Genomic DNA, 20,992 nt, shown 5'->3' with positions numbered 1-20,992 from the left:
AGGGCCTGGGGGGCTGGAAGGTTCTCCATGTCTTTTCCCTGGAAGGTGGACCCGTCTTGCTTCTGAGGAGACCCCTGTAGGCCAGCAACCCACCACCCACAGCGTCCCCTCCGAAGAGACAGGAGATCAGTGAGATGAGGAGCCTCACAACCTCTGTGGCTAGACCAGGCTGCGACCCCGGCGTCAGGCTGAGCGGCGACCATCTGGGATCGGCAGGAGGTAATCTCACCAGGGTGTGAAGTCTGGCAGCCATCGCCCCCTGGGACAGTGCCCTCAAGAAGCATCAGAGAGAGTGGCTCCGGAAGGCGAGGCAGGGTGGACCCCAGAACTGTGAGGCTGGTAACGAGAAGCCGGGCACAAAAGCGTCCTGCCATGTGGTCTTGGTCCCAGGCCGTCAGAAGTGGGGACACCCACAGATGGGAAGTGGGTCCCTTCTGTGGGGACCAACATGTTCTGGAGTCCGACAGGGCCAGTGGCCGCGCGGTGGCATCAGGATCCTTGCCGCCACTGAATCGTTCACCTCCAAATGATGAAAGTGGGCAATTTTCCGTGCTGTGTCTTTTACCATGAGAAAAATAATTTTCTTAAGAAAAAAAGTAACGTCATCCAAAGGACGAGCACATATTCTGGGCCCTGAGGCTCCTGCTGACCTCTCCAGTGAGTGTTCTGTGGGCCGTGGCTGTGGCCTGGGAACCCTTATTTCCCTCTTGCCAGGGTCTCTGCCTAGGGCAGCCCAGCTGCCTTCGCCTGGGGGGATGATGAGGAGGGGCGTGCAGGCCTCCCCTCTCCCAGCCTCTGCAGACCACGTGGGAGCAGATGTGGGATGCGGGCAGTGTGCCCCAGAGTTCACCTTCAGAAAGAGCCAAAGCAAGCCACGTCTGTGCAGGCAGTGGGCAGAGGGTCAGTGCTGTGGCCCCCACTGTAGAGCCCTCGGGACATCCTCCCTTTGTAATGCCAGGCTCCCGTGCTGGGCGTGTGTTAAGCACACCCGGGGCCAGGGGAGACATGAGTGCGAAGGATCTCCACGGGACTCAGCGAGTGCCTCTCTTGGAAATGTGGCTCCCAAGAACCTGGACGTCCATCCAGTCCTTTCAAGTGAACCTCTGGCCCCACTGGCCGGCCTGGGCTGCAGGCCACTGCTGGGGACCTGGGTGTTTCTTTGAGTGCTTATCACGGGCACTGCCATGCCTCACCACGCCTCTGTGCTGCATGTGGACAAGGCCTCCGCATCTGTCACATCACGGCTCCTCTGACCGCTGCAGGCAGACACAAGCAACCTCAAAAGCCGCTTGCCTGCAAGTCCTGGTCAGCAGTCACACCCTGTCCCTGGGGGACAACTGACCCCTGCAATCAGCGGACAACTGATACTTGTGTCAAATGCGACGAAAATGTCCAAGTAGAACATCCCACCCCTTGCTCTCCCTCTCAGCACGTCTCTTGTCCTGGACCCTGAGTTGTGTGGCTCTTCCAGGTCTTTATTGGACATCCCATTACAGCAGGTTTAACAAAGTGCTGGGGACACCAGACCAAGATGAAAATGAGGGCAGCCCCAGAGCAAAGCGGACGTGGTCTGCACCTGCTCCCAGCACCCCCTCACAATGAGACCTCAAACAGCTCATGCAACCCCTCAGCTCCCATTACTCCATTCACGAGCAGAGCTGTGATTCTTGGAAAACTTCAGATAAACAGTTGAGTATAAGCACGTCCTAGACACTGGCTGGGACCCATTTATACTAAAAATTATTCATTGTTAATCTGAAATCCAGATTTAACTGAACATCCCATGTTTTTATTTCCTAAATCTGGCAACTTTGCCCATAAAGGATCTGAAGCCTGTGCCCAGTAGGATTATGCACAGCTGCAGGTAGCAGAAAACCTGACAGCAGTATAGTCCAGGCTGCTTGGCTTTGTCCACAATACGTGTGACATGGGCAGTGCAGCAGTGCCACCATCTGGGACGCAGGCTTTTCTGTTCTACCATCCTCTTCCTCGGGGCTTCCTGACTGCAAAGTGGCTGCGCCACCCCCAAGCATCACATCTGTCTTCTGAGTGGAAAGAAAGAGGAAGAGAGAAGGTACAGAGGACAAACCCTGAGCCGGCCCTTTTCTGAAGGAAAAGCAAGACTTCTGCAGAAGCCTCACTCTGCAGGCTACTGTTCCACCCTGATGGGGCTCTTGTCCTGGCCCCGAGCTCCTTCCCAGACCAGAACGGTTTGGCCTCCAATTTCATATCTTCTCTGCTGTCTTCTGCAGCCTCTGTGCCCATGGCCCCATCGACCTGGCACCGGCCTCGCAAGGTCAGTGGAGTGGGTGATGGCACAACCGTCCCACCGGCAGCCATCCTTATTGGCCATGGAGGATGAGGGAGGACACACTGGCCTTGGCCTCTGCTGAGACATCGCTGTAATACTGCCTGTGTCTTAAGGGCCTCCTGAGGGGAGGGTGGTGGAAGCAGTGACCTGGGGTCCTGGGCTTGTCTTTGGAGGGTCTTACTCCCTGGTTTCTACTGAGCAGCATCCGAGAACAACAGATCCAGCCTCCTGGGAACTTGTAAACAAGGAGCTGGCCTCTCCTCCTGGGGCCTGGGCACCAGCATTTCCCTTCGTCATATTTGCAAGCTTCCCTGGGACCCTCCTCCCCTGACTCACTCTCCTTCACCCAGTTTCCCTCCATCTTGCTCCCCACGTGGCCTCTCTGACAATCATGGATTCCTGCTAATTTACTTCTAGAACACTCTCTCCTGTGCCTGAACTTCATGGGAACAGTGCCCATGCCACCTCCCGCTTCTGTCCTCACCTCCCATCCAAGACCACCAGGCCCCGGTGATGCCGCTAAGCCCCCTCTCAGGCCCCGGGCACCCACACTCATCCTCCACCAGCCCACCATCATCTGCCAGGGGCTCTAACCCGTGTGCCCACAGTGGAGAGGTGTCCCCATTCACCAAAGCCAGTCAGTGGTCACAGTGGCTATCTGTGTGCCCGTCCAGTCACTTCGGTCAGAGCAGGGCTAAGTCGGTCCCACTGGTCAATGCCCCTGCACTGAGCACAGAGTGGGAGTGGCTTCAAGTGACCCAACCCTTTTATCCATGGAAAACCAGGTGGGCCTGCTCAGGTCAGTTGGATTATAACGCCACCAGGATGGCTTTCCACTCTGTGTACCCGAACCCCCCACTCCACGCATGGTGCCCAGCACAGCATAGGCCGCCCAGCTCGGGACGGTGAGCAGATGAGCACTGGCAGGGCTCAGAGGGGACCCACACGGTGGGCCTGCAGCCTGTGGTGGGGGCCGGTGGAGCTGTGAAGCTCACATAGCTTCCAAAAGAGCAGCAGCCCAGCCCTGGTCTCCCCATCTGGAGAACAGGGAGTCCTCCCTCCACGATCAGACGACATCTGTAAACCAAAGTGTTTCTGCGTGGGCATCCTTCCCTCCGCCAGCACTGCCACTGTCCCCTGCTCAGTTTCCCCCAACCCCCTCGAGATAAAACTTCTCCTTCCCTGCACGAGGAGTTCCCCATTCGTGGTGACCACACCACCCCCCACTTCTCCCAGAGTTTCAGGTTCTGAGAATTATTTTGGGTTTTCTTCTCCACGCTGCCTGCGCTGGGGCCTTCCGTCCCAACGGGTTCCCTGCACCCCAGGCCGTCCTGCAGGGGCCTCAAGGCTACACTGTGGCCTGCACCCCAGCCCCTCCCCAAGCCCCTCTCCTCAGGCAGGCGGTCGTGCTGAACTCAGAAGGTGTGTCTGCGTCTGCTATGGTTTTAAAACAGCTTTCTGGAGATCACTCACTGAGTGTGCAGTTTGCCCAGTGAACACATACAAGCCAGTGGTTTTCAGCCGAGCTGTGTGGCCAGCACTGCCGCTAACTTTAGAACATTTCCATCCCCCAGTAGACACGTGACACCCCTGGGCAGCCCACCATCCTCCTACCCCCGCCCGTCCACCTTGGCTCTGTGGGTTTGCTTCCTCTGGACATTGCACATAAGCAGCAGCACACGATACGCAGTCCCATGTCCAGCTTCTCACACCCAGCACCAGGTGTTCCAGGTTCACGGCGTCGTAGCATGAACGGGAACCGTGTTCCTTTTTCTGGCTGAATCGTATTCCACTGTTTGTACTGTGTCATCTTCTGAGTTAACTCTGCTCTACTGGGAGAGCAGGAGCACCTGGGTGGGAGCCTAGCCCATGGCCTACACGCTGTGTGTCTTAGGTGGACAGCCACCCCTCTCTGCGCCCTTGCTCATAAGCTGTCCAACGGGGCCAATGAGATTGGCCACACAGTCCCAGGGTGCAGATCTGATGGGGGACGCCAGGGGAGGGCCCTTCACAGGGAGGCAGTGTGACTGCCAGGCTGTTGTCCTTGACACGTGCCAGCCTCGACAGCTGTTGGAGGACACAGCCCAGGAAGGCCATGTTGTCAGCCCAGGGTGCCCCAGCTATGCAGGCAGAGGTGTTTTGGGAGCAGACAATGGTGGCTATTCTGACAGGGTGTCTCCAGGGAGCAGGCTGGGTTTCTGGACTTGTGAGCTTCCAGAATCTTCCCGAGCACTTGATGAGAGCAAGGAGTCCCAGGCTCCTTCCACACATCTGTCCTCAGGAGGTCTGGCCCCCAGCTGCCCCGGGGCATGGCCAGGGGGGCTGAAGTCCAAGGGTCCGCTCTGAAAGAACACTGCAGTGTGCGGGGTCACACACTGAGGCTGGGAGTCTTCCCGCCTCCTCCCCTTGACAATTATAGGGCCAGCTGCGCAGGTCTAGCCCCGAGACCCCCAGGGAGAAGCGAGGTCTGTGGTGCCCATGCGGCTGGGAGGTGGGTAAAGGCCTTCTGTCCGTCGAGGTCGGAGGCAAGAGCAGTCTGACCGCCCTCAGTCTCCTCGTGGTGCCTTTACTGGACTTTCCAATGTGACTCTGTGCTCAGTCTTTTTGTACAGATAGGAAGGCTCTGCACCCCCTGTCCCCAGAGTCCAGACCCCCACCTCCACCCCGCTTCCTGCCCTGAGCTGCTGTAGGCTCCTGGGACCTGAGTCCAGGTGGCAGGAGCGGCAATAACCCAGGCAGCTGTCCTCTCCAACCCTCTAGGCCACGTGGCTGATGCCCCAGGGTCCCCTCCCCAAGGTTCTGAGGGGCCAACCAGCCAGGGCAGAGGGGCTGGGTTGTGAGGTGAACCTCGGCTGTGGTGCCGTTTCAAACAAGGGCCCCACTGTGGTTGGTGACACTATAAGTGGGCATGTCTTGTGTGGAGCACATCATGCATAAGAGTCGGGAAGGAACAAGACCTAATGGCATCGGAGAAGAGAGGGTGGCTTGTCACGGGGACAGAGGTGAGCCAGAGTGTGTGGGACAGGCATCTATCCCGCCTCCTTGTCTCTGGGTCTGTGGTCAGTTCACCTGTGGGCTCAGCTCCACAGACCAGGACTGACGCCCCCGGCTCAGCAACACCGCAGAAGGGGGCTTCCTGTACGCAGCATTTCCCCCAGGAAGGTTCTGGTGTGTTGTCCGGGGGCGCTGCCTGGTCAGAGGCCCACCCTGTTGCCAGAGCACACTGCGCAATCTGGGTGGCCCCGACCAACACGTCTGCCCTCCTGGTGGCATTGACATGCTGTTAGGAAGCAGGTTGGGGTGTGCCTGTCTCCCCGCATGACACACAGTGAGACCGAGGCTCAGACGTGTTGTGGGTCCTGCTCTGAGGCCAGAGCCAGGAGGGGAGCCCATCCCTGTGAGGGAAACCCAGAGACTTCATGCTGTTAGGATTCATGGGACATAGTCACAGCAAACAATCCCGAATGTTAATTTTCCCGGGAGTAAATTACGACTTCAACAGGCAGAAATTACAGACCCTGGCCACAAAGACCAAAGAAATCTCACCCTGTCTGTGCCACTGCCCCCGATCCCCAGAGAAGCCCCCGCCGCCGGCCCCAGGAGCCCCCAGCCCGCCTGGTGCAGACCTGCCCAGCTCCTCCCATTGCACCCGCCTCACCAAATCTGAGGCCCCAAAGGTGAGAGACCTCAGGCTGCTCTAGAATTCTGGGTCTCCAGGAATGGGAGGACGCTGAGGGCTGCGGACTGGCTCCTCAGGCCTGTGTTCCCCGCATCCGTCCTCCAACGCTGGCAGGTACCCACGGAAGCAAGGGTACGGGAGTAAACCCCTTGGGAGTGGGCGGCCAAACCAGGGTCCTGCCTCTTACAGGACAGGGCAGGTGGAGCTGGACTGGGGACCCAAGCACTTGCTTCCAGGCCTTTGCACCAGCCTTCGTCTCACGGGGGCCCAGGCAGGGCAGGGAGGGGGCAGTGGGGGCTCTCTCCACCCCCACCGCTGGTCCTTCTGTTGGGGAGCACAGCTCTCCCCGCAGCTCCTGTCCCGGAGGCCTCAGAGCTGCTCGCTGGACCAGTCCCTACTGGCAGGCGGGAAGGCCAGGACAGGCAGGCTCCCACTTCTCACTGACCAGAAAAGACCCTCGGGGCTCGCGTTCCCCTCTGGACCCTGCGGCGACCCTCATCCTAGACCTGACAGCCGGCCCCAGTGGATGAGCAGAGAGGCCTGGGCGTGGTGCTGCCCCCTCAGTGGCTGTCTCCCCGGGTGTGAAATCAGGGGTCGGGGGCAGTGACATCTGTGCACCGTGCCGTTGAAGGTCACAGATGGAGGAAGCCAGGGTGCCCTCGGACAACTGTGGACAGACAGGGACGAGGAGAGCGAAGGTGGAACCCAGGGAGCCCTAGAAAGGTGAACCCAGCCCAGGCACCCCCACCTGCCCTGGTGCCTCATCCTCTGTTAGGGCTCCTGGGGGCACAGTGGTGTTTGAGAGGGAGAGTTAATGGGCAAACGGAGGACAGGTGGGTTTTCTTTGTGGGAGAGGACGGCCATTTATTTTGTCAGCTGCTCGCTCAGTAGCACGTACAGTAAAGCCATCCTGATAGATGCCTTACATCCTGTGTGCAGGGGCTGGAAACTGCATGCCCCACAGGGCCAAGGGTTCCCCCAGCGTCTGGGAGAGGCCACGAGCGCTGTAGTTGGGCTGTCATGGGAGTCTGGGCAGATGGCTCCCCCAGACTCTAGGAGGGCAGGACAGGGAGGTGGGGGGAGCTTACTGGCACAATGTTTCAGGTAGGGGCTGCTGGGTGTGCGCCTGCAGAGGGGAGTGGCAGGACCACATTCGTCTTGCAGAAAGCTGTCCCGGGGTCCAAGGGGAGGAGGCTCCCAGAATGATGATACTGGTCCCACCCCATTATCAGAACCAGAGATGCATGTGGGCTTGAAGACCCTCTAACCTGGGCCTGCGACCCTCTCAAGCTGGTCCCTGGGCCTGCCCACCCTGGCACTGCAGCGGGCTGGTCCATTCGCGTGGCTCACGGAGCTCAGCCCCCAGCCAAGCTGTCAGTGCAGAGGCCACAAACCCACCTCCCCTCAGGGACCGTGGGGGGAGGCTGTGTGTCAGCCAGGGTGCCACGGTTGCAAATGGCAGGAGTCCTGCTGGGGAGCTCAGACAGGAGAGGGCACGTGCTGGCTCAGGTGACAGGCCACAGGAAGGGATGGAGCACAGCGGCCACCAGACAGATGGGCCGGCCCGTGTGGCAGGCACAATGAGGGGAGTGGGGTCCCCGGGCAGGCCTCTGAGGTGCAGCCAAAGGACAGAGCCATGGGCCAGTGCAGAGGCCCCAGAGGGCCAGCAGGTGGCTTCCTGAGGGCACGTCTGACTCCCTCAGGGGGAAGTTTTCGAGGGAAACCCTTAAAGTGAGGGAGTTGACTGTCTCTTTTGTATTTTTCCTGTGGAATGTACCTATTCATATGCTCTGCCCATTTTTATTCTGTATGCAGGGCCACTAGTCCTTTGTCACTCTTGCTCTCTGCTCTCTAACCTCTTCCAGACTTCCCTTCCCTCCCGGCTGGTGCTCAACTATGAGTGCTCAGGTAGCTAAGTGTGTCCATCTATTTCTTCTGGGCTTCTGGGTTTCCTTCATTGTAACAAATACCACATGGACACCTGGTCTCCTCTCCTGATACTAGCCTTTTTGTGTCTCACATTTTATTCCGTAATACACATGGAATTTCTTTTTCAAAGTGAAGTGAGGAATATGTAAAATGTTCCCCCAGAATGGGAAGGCAGTTGGCCTGACACCAACTTCTGGGGAGTGAAGGCTTCCTGGGGATTTAAATGCCCCTCATCCCATGGACGTTGCCTGTGAGTGTACATAGTGGCCACACTTCTGGTAGCATGTGTCTACCGCTCACCTGATTCTCATCTGAAACTGAACAAAGACACTGTCCCCATGATGTGGACCAGGATGAGGCTCGGGGTGTTGGGGACTTGCTCTCAGTTAGGGCTGCAGAGGGACCCAGGGATGAGGCCGCATGCACCAGAAGCATCAGAAAATTAGAGAAGTGGAAAGTGGGGTCATACCAGCCTGGCAGCCCTGACACCTTCTGGGCTCCTTCCAGCACCTTCCCAGGAGCCCCAGCTCACTGACTGAGTCTGTCCTGCTCCCCTGACTTCCACTTGCTCCTTTGCTGAGGAAGGGGTGAGGGCGTAGTGTCTATGCAGCCACGGTGGTCAGCAGATGTTCCACTATTACACGCCGCTATCTCCATGAGGAACATCCTCATCTGAGTCTGGAAGCTGCTGAATTGACTTCAAGCTCTGGAAAACTATTGCCAGATCCCCCTCTACCTGCACCAGCCCTTGCTGGACATTTTCAATTTCAAAACTTGACCTTTTTTGTCAGTGAGACACCATACCTGATTGCTTACCCACGGGTCTTTCATCACCAGCGGGGCTGCCTGGTAATGTGGGGCCCACCGCAGATGAGCGCCAGTCGTGGAAAGCTTCCTCTGGGGCTTCCTCTGGAGAGGAGGGTGGGGAGTGACACAAGGACACCAAAGGCTGAAGACTGAGTGTCTGGTCCCTGCATCTGCTGCTAGGCCAGCGGGCAGCTCCAGGGATCCCTGAAGGGCGATCGTCTGGTGCCCAGGCTGCCCCCCACAGCAGCTCCGTAGCAGCACCTGGCCCCTCTGACAGCTGCCTCCTCTTTGGGCAGCTCTGTCTTGGTTCCTGCCTGTGATCTGGAAGGGAGACGGGCCACCCTTCTGTGGTATCCTTCCATGTGACCGTCAACCCTGGTGCGGACAGGCCAACAGACAAGAGGGCAAGGGGTGGCAGGGTGTACTGGCCAAATAACAGGGCATAAGTGAGCAGGGGAGGCTGGTCAGCACAGCAGAGACAGACAGGGGCTGGGGCACTGGGCAGAGACACCTCTCACCCCACTCACCCCCGCGCCACCGAAGCCCTTGGTTCCCCCTCTGGACCCCCACCCCATGAACCCTTGCCCCCACACGAGTCCTTGGACCAGCCCCCTGGGCCTCTCATCCCACACACCCCCACTCCACTTGAGTCTTTGGTCCTGCCCAGGCCCCCACTCCACCCACCCCCCGCCCCACATGAGTCCTTGCCCCCCACCGCCATCCCGGTTTCCTCATCTGCAGAAACTTGGAACATAAACTTCCACAGGGCTTATTCCAAGGTTTGGATGAGAGGGAGTTTGAAAAGCATCCATGGGAGAGGACAGGTGGGAGAGGGCAGGTGGCGCCGTCCCCAGGAGAGCTCCGTTCACTGAGGCCACCGCTGGAGGCTGCACTGGGCCCAGCCTGGGATTTTAGCTGCCTGGCTTTGCACACACGATAATTAGTGATTTCACTGGAGAGCTTGTCTTCTCTCAATGTGACTGTCACCCCGAGTCTATCTGGTGTTCCTAACTAAAGCTTCAACACAGATTAAAACAACAAATGACCGGGAATAAAACAATGGGAACAGCCAGAAGAATCTGCCAGGACTCAGGGACTCTGAGGTGCCCTAAGCTGGGCCGGGGGGTGGGGAGCCCCAGGGAGGAATCAGAGCCAGGCCTGGAAGGGTCTGTCCAGGCACAGCCTGTGCCAGCCTCGCCTGCACCTCGCCCACACCCCTCGCCTGCCCTCATCCCTCGTCCCCCTTATGCACATGTCCCCTGGCCCTGGGCCACCAGCCCCCACCACACCCATCTACGGCCCTCCTTGGCCGCTGCACAGGAGGACACAGGTGGGCGGTGAGAATCCCTGGCCTCTCAGCAGGATGGCTCTGAGGGGTCTCCTGCAGATCTCCCGGGGTGCCCAGAAGACAAAGCTTCCATGGCCCTGGGGGGATGGGCTGTTTCTCTGAGTTCCTTCCATTTCCTGCCCAGGACCTCCTGGCAGCGCCTCTCAGCCATCTGCCGGCCTCATCGGTATCCTCTTCTGGGGGAGCCAAGGAAGACCGTGCCAGCCACATGTGCAGCCCCTGCCCCTCGACCAGGCATTTCATCCCCAGAGCCTGTGTCCTATTCTCAGAATCCAGGTGAAGGGTTAGCTTGCCCACCTGCCCACCTGCCCCCTCGGCAGGGCTGGTCTGAGCACAGAGGGGAACCTGCAGGAACCTGTCTGTGAATGGCTCCTGACACGCCCTTGGGTCCCTCTTTCCCCAGCTGTGGCCTTACATCACCCAGAATCACCAAGGGGAAAAGGTTCCGGTGCTTGCATAATGCAGGATCCTGGGCTGGCCTGTCCTTCCAATCCCATCTCAGGGGAAGGAGCAGGGCAGCGCCCGGCTGAGCCATGTGGGAGCCTCACCCCAAAGGGAGAAAACGGTGGCAGGAATCCTGTCTTTATTTAAAGTTTCGGTATTTTGCTCACTGTGGATGTTTTCTGTCAGTGGTTGTAATATCGTTAAATATTGGGTTTAAATGTGATTTATCTCTAACACTGAGTTTTTTGGTGCCGTCTTAAATTTTCCGCCTGAGCATTTGCCACCCTAGGCCCAACCCCACTCATACAACTGCTTGAAGTGACCCATGAGCCACCATGGCCCTTAGAATACCAAGATGAAGACCTTCCAGAAAGGAAGGCAAATAATCAGCCCGCCTTTAGTTGCAAGAAACCGAAACTTTGGCTACAACCGGCCTGAATGATAAGGAAATGTATTGTTGAAATAGCAAGTGCAGAAGTAGGTGGGTTTCAGGGTTGGCTGAGCAGCCAGACAGTCCCTTCTGTTCATGCAGCACCACCCTCAAGGTGGTAGCCACGGGCAGTGGCAGGTCCAGGCCACCTGGAGACCCTATGGGCTGGGAGAGGAGACAGCAGTTTCTTACGCGGGAGCCAGAGTTTGGGATTACACATTCATGTCAGAGCCACTCACCTCTTTGGGTGTCATGTTTGAGCCTCTGCAGGTGTGCAGAGGACTGGCCAAGCAGGGTCCAGGGCTGGGCAGGGGCTGGGAGAGGCTGCAGCAGGGAGGGATGGATCCCGGCCCCCCGTGGAGGAGGTGCTTGTGAGTAAGGATAATGGTGGCAGGGGCAGTGGGCCGCAGGCCCAGGCAGGCAGGGTTCCCCATGAGGCCCCAAGAAGTCATTCCCAAGGTGGGCCCTGGGTACACAGAGGGAGGCGCCCTCGCTCCCTGAGCCCTGGCGCACTGTGCTCCCAGCCCAGCAAGGCGCGGCAGCCCTGATGCCAGGTGGATAGGATGACCCCACAGCCCATGCCTCTGCCTTGTTGGGGTGTCTCTGCCTGGGGCTCTGAGCAGGGCTTCCCCTGGCAGGATGGGCGGTTCCTGGGTGGGAGCTAGTCTTGGGTGAGGGGCCAGGGGAGGAAGCCAAGAGATGCTCCAGGGGGAGGGAAGCTCCCAAGCTAGAGCCCCAACTCTGTCTGCCTCATGCTTCACTCCCTGTGTGGAAAACGTAAAACCCCAGGACCTGGAGCCCAGCTGATGGGCTGGGGCTCAGAGTCAACCTGGTCCCCAGCTTCCTGTGAGTGGCCACTACCTCTCACTTCCCAAAAAAGGCCCACATGTCCCTGCCTGGGCCCGGCCTTGATAACCGACCTGTACCTTCTCGCTTCAGAAAACACATCTTTCTGCAGTCTGGCAGTTTTCAATCTTTGCATGCCACAAGACTGAAGAAGGCTGTGGCCTGGTCAGCTGAGTCACCCTGTGGCTCAGGCATCAACTGTGTGAAGGCCAGAGTGGCGTCTCGGGGCCACAGATCCCTTTGTCCCAATCTGTTTACTGATGTGACTGGGGTTTCTCAGGCTTTCACGGGAGAACTCAAGACAGGAATGGGATGAATGTCTAATCCTGCCTTCTCCTGACAATGAGCGGTATGCATGCACCAGCACACAAACCACTCAAAAACCCTGCCTCATCCCTCTTTTTTATAACCTGTGTTTCCAATCAGAATTTGTTTTTTTCATTTACTCATTCTCCAAATGTGTGATGAATTCATATGGTTTGTATTCGTGGCATATTGCTAATCATGATGATGACAATCCAATCCAGGAGACACACGATGTTTAACACAAGAAAATATTTAAATCTCGATATTCCATTTACCTAGTTCCGTATGATAGCAAAGTAAAAGATTTTTAGACTGAGGGCAGCCCCAGTGGCTCAGCGGTTTAGTGCCGCCTCCAGTCCTGGAGATCCGGGATCGAGTCCCATGTCGGGCTCCCTGCGTGGGGCCTGCTTCTCCCTCTGCCTGTGTCTCTGTGCCTCTCTCTCTGTCTCTCATGAATAAATAAATAAATAAAACCTTTAAAAAAAAAAAGATTTTTAGACCGAAATAATATTAGGAGAGAATTGTGTCAGGTGTGACAGGTACATATAAACCAAGGAAGCTGTGTGACCATCCAGGTGGTGCAGAAGGGGCTGCTGGTGGGATCCTACTGCGCACACCCTTCCTTACAAGCACATGATGTCTGAAGTATCTCTGACCTCTCTTTTCTCTGTCCACCTATTAGGGGTTTTCTTTTTTAAATGAATACTATTTATTTTTTATTTTTAGATTTTATTTATTTATTCATTAGAGACACAGAGAGAGAGGCAGAGACATAGACAGAGGGAGAAGCAGGTTCCCTGCAGGGATCCTGATGGGGGACTCAATCCCCAGACCCCAGGATTACAACCTGAACCAAAGGGAGGTGCTCCACCACTGAGCCAGCCACCCAGCCAGGTGCCCCAGATACAATTTATTTTTTAGAGCGGTTTCAGGTTTGCAGAAAAGAGCAGGAATCATGAGAGCTCCCAAATACTGTTCCCCACCCGAGGGCTCTCCTGTGATGAACATCTTGCACTGGGTGATGCCCTTGTTACAATTACTGAGCCAATATCGATACGCTCTTTGCAACCAAAGCCCGGAGTTTATCTTTGGCTCCCCTCTCGGTGAGGATCTTCTATGGGTTTGGACACAGGGACAATGCCATGTATCCCTAGACCCCTCAGTGCTCTGCACCTCGGCAACCACTGATCGTGTTACTGGCTCAATAGTCTGGCCTTTCCAGAGGTCAGATGGCCAGAATCACAGCACACGCAGCCTTCACAGGTGGCTTCTTTCACTTAGTGATGTGCATTTAAGGCCTTTCCATGGCGTGACAGCCCACTTCTGTTTAGCGCTAACACCCGTTGTTTGGACGAACCACAGTGTGTCTGTTCATCTGCTAAAGGACGATTTCATTTCTTCCAAGTTGTGACAATTTTGAACAAAGCTGCTATAAACATCCGTGTGCAGGCTTCTGTGTGGACGGAAGCCTCTAACACGTTTGGGGAAATACCGAGGAGCATGAATATTGGAACGTATGGTAAGAACATGTTTCATGTCGTAGGAAACTGCCAAGCTGCCCTCCTAAGGGTCTGCACCGTCCTGCCTGCCCCTGGTCAGTCCCAGGGGTGCCCCACGCCCTCGGCTCTGGCCAGTCCAGCGGTATCCCACTGGTGCTTGAATTGTGTTTCCCTAGTAACGTCTGATGTGCAGCATCCGTCCACATGCTTGTCATCTGTATTTCTCCTTTGGTGAGGTATCTGTTCGGGTATTTTGCCCATGTTTTCATTGGGCTGTTTGTTTCTTCTTCTTGAGTTTTAAGCTCTTTGCACATGTTGGATGCCAGTCCTTTATCATGTTTATGCAACTATTTTCTCCCAGTCCATGGCTTGTCTTCTCATCCTTTTGACAGTGCCTTTCACAGAGCAAACACCTTTCATTTTGATGAAGTCCCGCTTGTCAAATTTTTCCTTCATGGATCGGCTTTTGGTGTTGTGTTTAAAAGTTCTTTGTTTCAGCTAGGGAGCTGTGTGAGAATTCAGATGCTAAGGAAGAGTTTGTGTTCTTTAAATGGGTAAAGGTGGCTATCCAACTGACACAGTGTCTAGTCCATCTGCTGCACTTTTATTTTAAAAAATAAATTTAAAAGAGCATCTTTATTTTAAAAAATTTACAGTATGTCAGATTTTATACTCTTGGCAGCTATTTAAATTTCAGTTCGATTTTTAGATATAACAGAAGCACACTTAAGGTAGTCCAGGGTCACTCAGAATTATTTTTAAAGATTGGTGGGGTTTGCAGTGGCTGTTGGGCCGGACTCCCTGGTGGGACCCTAGCTCTGCCAAAGACATCCAAGAACCCCAGCTTACTAGGCCCCCGGTATCTCCTTCAGGTGACTGGTGCTGGCTCCTAGGTGGTGGTGAGGGCCACAAGGACCCGGCGGGTGAAGCTTGGGTACCTGGCCAGAGCTTTGTATGGCAGCTCCCCTTTGGTGTGAGAGTGAAGGGGTCTATTGCAGCAGAGTGAACACAGCTCAGGGGGGCCTTTGGCAAGTCCAGGTGACCTGGAACCACATAGCTTTGAAATGCAAAGGTCCACTTACACACAGATTTATGTTTGATAAATACAATATAGTTCTGTAAATGTATTTTCTCTTCCTTTTTATGTTCTCAATAACATTTTCTTTCCTCCAGCTGACTCTACTATAAGAGCATGGCAGACAATGCCATGTAGCATACAGAATATGTGTTCACCAACTGCTTATGTTATCAGTAAGGCTCTGGTCAGCAGTGCACTATTAGCGAAGCTTTTGGAAAGTCAAAAATTATTCGTGGATTTTCAACTGCATGGGGAGGGGGTTGGCGACCCTGACCCCCACATTGTTCAAGGGTCAACCGTACTTAGGAGTTGTATCTTTATCAAAGCCCTGAGCCAGAGGCTGTGGAGTTGAGTGAGGACTCGCACGTGGATGCTGTTCGGTGGGGGCAGCCGTCATAGAAGTGCTGGAAACAGCAGGTGGAGAGGATTGGACGTGCTAGGGTTGTTTTCCTAAGAGGCAGCAAGGACAAGGACTCAAAGAGAACACCTAACCACAAAGCAGAAAATTTGGGCACTGGCCCTAGCTTTGCTGCCATGAGCCCTTAGGCAGAGTACTGTCCCTCTCTGCGGGTGTGCGCCCGGAAATAAGATGCTAGTGGGGAGGTGGCTCCTCCTCTGTGAGCTGGACTCCTGCTCTTGCAGATGCTGGCATGTTGGAGGCTGCCCAGGGGCACCCTGACCCCCACCCCACTCTCCCTGCAACTCACCCTCCTGCTCGGCACCCGTTGGCCCAGCACTTTCAGTGGGGTGCCCTCTCTTGGCTGACTTGCCGGTGATCTGGGCTCCTGGGAGGTGAGTTTGGCCTTGCAGGCCAGATTGCACACACCTTTTGGGCAGGGATGGGATTTATTTTCTTAAATATCACCTCCCATTGTCCACAAGTTCTGCCTGAGCCATTTCCAATGTGAAAAACCAGTCCATGGAGGGAACATGAGACCAGGTGGTTGAGAGGCAGGGTGGGCGTTCAACTTCCAGCAGTGTGGGACTGTGTGGCCACAGACGAGTCAGGCAATCTGTCAGAGCCTCATTCCCTCTGCCTGTAGAGTGGGGGTCCAGTAGCACCTGCCTGGCAGATGGGTGGGAATTAACTGGGGAAACATGGAGATGGACCTCAGCCCAGGACCTGCCCCTGGCAAACCCCCTGAAGAGTCCACAGCTGTGTTCATGACTCACCATGGCCATGATGGGCCCTTGTCTGACCTGGCCGCATCCCTGGCAGAAGCCCTGCCTTTGAGGCTCCTTCCCTCCCTCCAGCCACAGTTGTCTCAGGCCAGGAGGAGGGTATCTTTGGGATAGACTCGAGGACTTGGAGCTTGGTCTCCAAGGACTGCAGCTTCATTCTCAGGGTTTGGGACCTCTTGAGTCTCCAATGCTTTCTAGCACCTGCTTCACTCAGTGATGCTGTGATCAGTAACTTAACACACATTTGTAGGGGGTCTAGTTGCAGAGCACCCAGGGCCCAGGCTGAGTCCACGTTCTGCTAGTGGTCTACGTGAGTGCTCTGTTGTTTGGGGCAGCTCTGGCCTCCCTGCCGGGGTGACGACTCCTCAACTCCCTGAAGCTGGCTGCTGGGCATCTGTTTGCTGCCCACCTGGGCCCCTTTTTCACATGTTCATATCTCTGAAATCTAGAGGCATTTTAGGATTATAATGGGGAGCTGTTCTGCTTTCTTAGTGACACATAGAGTGACGGTGCATCTTAAAATCAGTGCTATCTCAGGGTCCGTGAAGTAAAGGAGCCACTTTTGGTACATGCTGGTGCGTGAAGTCTGGGACTTTCAGGAGCATGCCTGATGCTTTTAGATCCACATTCTCCTATGAACTGGGTTCAGGACCCTCTGCTCTCCCCACGCTGGACGGAGTCCACATTTAAGCACATCCTGAAAACAAGGGGAGCATAGAGACCAGACGTTCACGTTGTAATTAAATCATTTACCACACCTCCTTCTTATTGCTACGAGGACAAAGCCCCAGGAGGCAGGGGCAGTCCTCCTCCTCCTCCTCCTCAGGCCCCCCCGTCCAGGTCTGCAGGGCTCCCTCAGCTAGCTCAGCTCAGGTGGGCAGTGGCCAGTCAAGGAGAGGTCAAGGGCTGCGGAGAAACAGGCCCATGGAGGAAACCCAAGGAGGAGAAAGACATTTTTTGGCACATCACTGAATTTTTATACTCGGAATCAGGGACCTTGGACCTTCACATGCAGATTTATGCCAAATAAGATGCAAATCAGGGTGCTGCTCTTCTAAGTTCTGGGGCCTCTGTCTGCTAAGACTGTGACCCCAGGACCCCAGCTTGTCTCTGAGAAATAAAGTATGTGTGGGCTCAGGAAGGAAGCAAAGAAAAAGGCACCGATTGACTACAATGTACTCTCCAGGTAAATGTATCAGATCTGCCACAAAGCGCTTTAAGGAAAGAGGTAAACGGGGGCGGGGGGCAGGGAGCTAGGGCGGGGGCTGCAGCCTGAGGAGAGAGGTGGGTGCAGACTGGCCAGGACTGCAGCTTGGGGCATCTCTTCAGACATTAAAAGAATGACATGCAAATAAATGCAAAGCACATGCAAATGTCCCAGGCCGCGCGGCCCGGGAGCTAGGGACCCGCGCCCCCCGCGTCTTCGGCGGGGCTCGTGCGGGGAGGGGGCCCGCGGGGCTCACGGGGGCTCACTGCCCGGAGCGCGGCGGGGGGAGGGCGCCCCCTGCCGGCCGAGCGCGGAGGCGGCCCCGGACCCCTTCCCGCCCCGCGCGACAGGCAGGAGGGGAGGTGCGGCGCCGGAGGAGGGGCGCCTGCCGCTCGCCTCCCGCCTGGACGCCAGACGCGCGTCTCCTAAAACTGCGAGGCCGGCGGCCGCCGACCGGGGCGAGGTGGGTGTGCGCGGCGGCGCGCTCGGCTCCAGGCCCCCGCCCGCCCAGGGCGCGGCCCGCGGAGCCGGCGAGGGTGGGCTCCCTGCAGACCGCCCGGCCTCCGCACCGCCACCCCGGGGCGCCCCGCGCTCCCGCCTCGGCCAGCACGCGCCCCGGCCAGGAGCGCGCCCCCCGGGCCCCCCAGCGCCCCGCAGCGCCCCCCAGCGCGCCCCGCGCCCCCGCACCCTCGCCCGCTCGCACTCGCACCCGTGCCGCCCGCCGAGTTCGCGGGGCGCGGGCACCCCCGTGGCCGGGCCCCTCTCCCGCCGGCCCCGCACCGAGCCCGGCCCCTCGCCCCCTCGCCCCCTCGCCCCCTCGCCCCCTCGCCCGCCGCGGGAGCCCCGGGGCGGAGCCGGGCGCGTCGGGCGCCGGGCGGGAGGCAGGTGGCGCAGCGGCGGCGGCGGGGGGCAGGCGGCGGGGGCGGAGCGCGCGGGGCGGGGGCCGCGGGGCCCCGGGAGACGCTCGGGCGAGCGCGCGGCAGCCGGAGTCGGAGGCGGCGGGACCCGCGCGGCCGCGGAGGCCGGAGACCGCCCGGGGCGGCGAGCGCGCTTTGTTCCCGCGCGGGCGGGCGGGCGGGCGGGCGGAGCGGCGGGAGCGCAGCCGGGCAGGACCCAGGCGGCCGCCCCCCGGCCCGGCCCGGCCCCGGCCCCGGCCCCGGCCCCGGCCCCGCCGCGCGCGTCGCCCCCGAGTTACGGAGGCGGGGACCGAGTTCCAAGGAGGAGCCGCTTCGGGAGCGCGGCCGCCTGCCCCCGCCGGACCTGCGGACCGTAAGTGCCCCGTGCGCCCCGCGCCCGCCGTCTGGGGCCTCGGCAGCCGCGCAGCGAGCCCGCGGCCCGCCGACCACTCCCCACTTTGGAAAGTTGGAGCCCGGGGCGGGGTGGGCCGGCCGCTCGGTGCCCACCCACTTTGGTCCCTCCCCCCCTCCCCCTGAGCGGAGCGCGACCTGCCGGGGGTGTGGTCAGCCCGAACGTGGGAACTGCACGCCAAAGGTGGGGCGGGAGTCCCGCAGGCTCCCGGTCTGCGCCTGGGCTCCTGACAAAAGGCCCCGGTCCAGGGGACAGGGGGCGGGAGGGGGCTCCGAGAGCGGCCCTGGGCGGGATGGGGGTGCAGAGCCCCCTCCGCGCCTCCGTTAGGCTCCAGCTCTGCCCCCCAGGCCGGGGGCCGCAGGTTAGCGGTCAGCGCGGTTAAGCCGTGTTGGGGTGAAGTCTGCCCAGAGACTGGACCAGGGGCTTCCGTGACCCTCATTGGGGTCCTAACAGCCCGCTGTGCCTGGGGCGCAGCCCCACGGCAGTGATCATGCTCACACCCGCTGGGAAGCGTCCATCTGCATGTTGGGCAGGCCTGGAGCCAGGCTGTGGGACGGCTCCGAGGGAGGTGTGAGCCGACGGGGAGGGACAGATGGCTGGAAATTCAGCCCTAGATGGGCTTACATGGAGCAGAAGGAGCGGGGCTGGTGGCAAGCCACAGTGGAGCTGCTGGGTTCTGCACACACGGCCGGCCCCAGGCTGGCCCTCCTTCCGGCCCCCGGGAGTGTGTGCAGGGCGCGGCAGCCACAGAGGAGTGGGCAGGCGCCTGTAACTGTGGACACACACCTCCCCCCGAAAAAAAAAAAACACACCCAAACCTGCCTTCCCCACCATTTGGACCTTGGCTGGCTGACCATAGGCATGTTCCAGAGACCAGGGAGAAAAATGCTTCCTCTGAGAATAGAGAGGAGCCGGCACTCCTGTGTGAGGGGTCTGCAGAGCCATCAGGCCCGGCCCGTGGCCAGGATGCTGCCTCATGTCCACCTCGCATGAGTTTCGTCTCCTGGCCCCAGAAATAGGTTCCCAGGGCCACCCGTCAGAGTACAAGGGGCCGGCGGTGGACGGCAGGGCAGGCTCTCAGTGCCCTCACCTTGCTCTTGCAAGTTGCCGGAGGTTTGAGAAACTTCCTGGGGTTGGAACCCCAAGGGGAGGGGTGGGCCTGGCTGAGGGAACCAGAGGTGGCTCCCGGCAAGGGCAGGTGCGGAGGGCCCTGGCCACAGTTCTCCCAGGGCATGATCGTAGAGAGCTGGCACCATGACACGCAGTTGCGACCCCCTCTGTCCTCCGGCTGGAGGTGGGAGGCCACAGGACTCCGCGGGCCAGGGGTGACAGAGGGTCCTGCTCGGCAGCTAGCGAGACCGCGCCCAGGGAACCCCGCCGTCGGACTGAGGGGCCCCACCACTCTCAGCACTGAAGGGGAAGGGGAAGCAGGAAGCCTTGAGCAGTAGGAACAGATGTGGTGCTCCGTGCTCCCCGACAGCAAGACAGACGCAGGGTGGGAGGAGGTCAGGGTAGGACCCATTTTCTGGTGGAATCTGACTTTCTCTAGAGGTGCCTTGATCTGTAGGCAACAAGGGAGAGGGGACGGTCATGAGGTGGTACCTGGCTGTTCACAAGCCCAGCAGGGCTGGCGAGCTGGGGGGTATTGCCTGGATGTGTCCCTGCAGGATGCTCCGGGGCTGCCCAGGGCCACCCCCACCCCCTTCGGACCCCAGAGCGCCTCCTCTGTCACCCGGTTATCCACGTAATTGAGTTACCACCTCCAGGAAGTCTCTCTGATTTGGCTCCACATATTTTCATTTCTGCATGACTGGAAGAAATTAATTTTCCTTCCTACGCGAGGATCTGGAGACACCGGCAGGCTGGGCTGCTAATCCACAAGCTCCAAGCCAGCACGGGAGGCCAGCTGCTCGAGCCACGGGTGGGGTCTGGGCGCGGCCTTTCCCTGCCACCTTCTGGAGCCGTCCCGGGGCCGTCGGCTGGCTTTCCCCCCCGCCCTGCTGCACCATCAGTGGGCTGTGTTTGGGGTTGTCTGATTCATCCTCAGCCTCCCACGGTGCCAGGGTGTGCAGGATGGTGGATGAATTCAGAGAATCCCACTTCCTTTTCTGAGTCATTGCATGTCTGTGTGCACACACACGTGTGTTCGGAATCCAAAACAGGGGAGAGGCTCTGCGACCCCTGTCCCCAAGAAATGGCAAAGAGCTGGCAGGTAGTAGGTGCTCACTTAGTGCCGCCTTCGAGGAAGGGACGGCGTTTCTGTGGGGCGGCTCCGTCCTGCCCAGTGCACACCTGCCACCTGCTGCACTGCTCTTACCTGTGAGGGTAACTGCTCCTCGCTGGCGGCAGCCCCGGAGCGCCTCACCAAGGGGCTACACTTGCTGAGTCCGTGTGACAACCCGCAGGGGTTATAGAACTCTGTTCCGCTCATCCCCAGAGAGGCGCAGGCCTGTCCAGCTCAGGGGGGAGCCCTGTCCGCCTGTGGGCCCCACTCCTTCCCTGCACGCGGTCTCCAGCAGATGGCAGCTCCCTGACTTTGTGCCCCCCACACCGTGAGCTGGCCTCCCTGGCCTGACTGCCCGCTGCCTGTGTTCCCCCTACATCTGCAGGGTTCTGAC

The 20,992-nt window shown here is 58.5% G+C and overlaps 1 protein-coding gene across 3 annotated transcripts in view; it reads left to right on the top strand.

Annotated features, from left to right (window-relative positions):
* CBFA2T3 (CBFA2/RUNX1 partner transcriptional co-repressor 3) overlaps nt 1-20,992 on the top strand; it is a 91,602-nt gene that overhangs the window by 13,443 nt on the left and 57,167 nt on the right. Inside the window, exon 1 of one of the 3 annotated variants that reach the window (XM_072819580.1) lies at nt 17,440-17,529. The exons of 1 other annotated variant lie outside the window; for it this stretch is intronic. The gene's annotated coding sequence lies outside the window, so the exon portion shown is untranslated. Of the gene's footprint in view, nt 1-17,439; nt 17,530-18,219; nt 18,336-20,992 lie in introns of those variants that run through there. One more of the 3 variants, XM_072819579.1, reaches the window with a different exon arrangement.

The sequence above is a fragment of the Canis lupus genome, chromosome 3, assembly GCF_048164855.1.
Source record: "Canis lupus baileyi chromosome 3, mCanLup2.hap1, whole genome shotgun sequence".
NCBI lineage: Eukaryota > Metazoa > Chordata > Mammalia > Carnivora > Canidae > Canis > Canis lupus.
Note: the sequence above shows the minus strand (reverse complement) of the source record. Positions and strands in the feature narration are given on the sequence as shown.